Below are 2305 nucleotides of genomic sequence, written 5' to 3'. Positions count from 1 at the left end.
AAATATCTTTCAGTAACAACAGTGAAAGCGGCCATTGCAGCCTTACGTGGAAAGTGCTTCTACAAAGATGTCTGCCACCTTTCAGGTTTGAATTGACCCCACCCCACTATGCTAATCACTTTCCCTTTGAAAATATTGTCTTTTCTCAGCAGCCTTCCATGTGTGTGCATATATATATATATATATACACACACACACACATATATATATATATATATATTCAAAGCGTTTTCTCAAAGAAAATACTGACACCAGTTCAATTTCACTGAAAATTAAAAGCTTCTAGTCTTGATGAATAAACCCATGAAAAACATTCTCTATCACTGGTCACTAGGGAAACATAAACCCATAATAGCACACTACTTACTGTACATCTAGCAGAGTGACTCTAGTTAGGGAGACTTAGCAAAAGAAAGTTCTGGAAAGGATATAGAAACTACAGTGCTCACCAGTTGCCAACAGAAGTGTAAAACTATATAATCGCTTTGGAAAAGAAGTTGGCAGTTTCACAGAAAGTTAGACACACCTATTCATTCTCCTCCTAGGCCTTTACCCGCGAGGGAAGAAAGCACACGCTCCTTCCTATAAAGACTTGAGTACTGACGCTTACTACAGCTCTATTCTAGACACAAAAAAGCTGGAAACCTGCTAAGTACTCACCAGAAGATGCATGGATCAATGCTTCATCCATAAACCATTGTATGACTCAGTGGTTAAACGGTAGTACAGCATGGATAAATCGCAAAGTAATTATTCTGAATAAAAGAAACCAGGTACAAGGAAGAATCCATACATTCTTCTTTCATTTACATAAAACGGTGGAAAATTCAAACTAGAGTCTCTTGGCAAAAACAAGTCTTTGGCCTGCCAATGCCATAGAAGGTGGAGCGAAAGAAGCTCCGGGGGTGATAGACACATTATCTTGATTGTAATGGTGTTTTCATGGTGTGCATGTGTCAAATGGATAAGAGTGTGTTTCTAATGTCTGTCAAAAACACACAAAGCTATTTGGAAACAAAATACTGATATACCATTGTCTGCTATATGGAAATACTACAATCCTATTTATCAAAGATATCACAGCAAATAGTTGTGTTTTGAGGAACTGAGACAGACATTATCTCCTTATCTGCACTGTTACTGATCCAGAAATGCGGGGTTAATAAGGGCACACAGCTAGAAGCTAATAGACATCTGGATCACCTATCCTCTACTATCTCAAATATCCATGTACTTTTCTTGGATTCCTCACACTAACGTTGCCAAGTGCAGATGTTTCCCAATGTCCAAATCTCCATATAGGTAGGTAGACTATCCTAGACGAATCTAGTTGATGAACATTTCCCATCCATGGAACCTTGTTGTGCAAATCATAAGAGGTTAGCAGGGTGTAGACTATATTTGGGGATTCATTTCTCCAACTGTGGGAAGTTAAATTTAGCTAAAACAAAAATGCTTTAAAAATAAATCGTGAAAAAATATGATAATATAGGCTAGTGGTAGCTAGGTATGGTGGCACAACTTTTAACCCCAGTACTCGAGAGCTTAAGGCAGGTAGATCTTCTGAGTTCCAGGACAGCCTGGTCTACATAGGACAGCCAGGGCTGTGTAGAAAAACCAAAAACCAAAACAATGAAAACTAGCTGTGGTGATGATCAGAGGCATTGAAGTCAGACAGTTTCAAATTCCTCCTCCTATGGTCCCAGTGACAAACAGAGGCAAAATTCCACAAAAGTTGATATTGGGAAACAAATTAACTTGTCGTTTACTTACAGAGCAATGGGGGACGGGTTATGAGCAGGGGTGTAGGTAATGTTAAGGCTGCCATAGATATGGGAAGGAAGGTCTTTATCCACCGTGGACAGTGACTCCCCCATGGTGTTGTAGGGAGAGTCACGTACCCAAGTGCATTCTCCACCTAGATACTCTAGAGCTGTCACAAGACTCCAAGGCCATCTGCAATTAGGGCAACACTGCACGCAACTTGTTGGGAGGGATGGCTGAGGAAGAGTGTCCATGCCACTCCATGTCCTTTCTTTCTAAGAAGGGACGTAACAGTCAGCAGGCTCAGCTATGGTGATCTTGGTGAGCAGGTCAAGCCCAACTCCTAAAGGTGGTGGCAGTGCAGCTCAGAGGGTAGCCCTGTGCAAAGTGGCCGTGGGGGTTAGAAAACAGAAGACAGACGTTATGTTCCCAAGAGTGGAGCGGAGAGAAGGCACAGATCAAACTGGACCTGGAGTACGAGGAAATGTATTTCTTCTTGACTTAGAATTCTCTTTGTTTCAAGGAGAACGAAAAGTGAATA

The sequence above is a fragment of the Rattus norvegicus genome, chromosome 7, assembly GCF_036323735.1.
Source record: "Rattus norvegicus strain BN/NHsdMcwi chromosome 7, GRCr8, whole genome shotgun sequence".
In the NCBI taxonomy this organism is placed as follows: Eukaryota; Metazoa; Chordata; class Mammalia; order Rodentia; family Muridae; genus Rattus; species Rattus norvegicus.
This window is presented reverse-complemented; position numbering follows the sequence as displayed.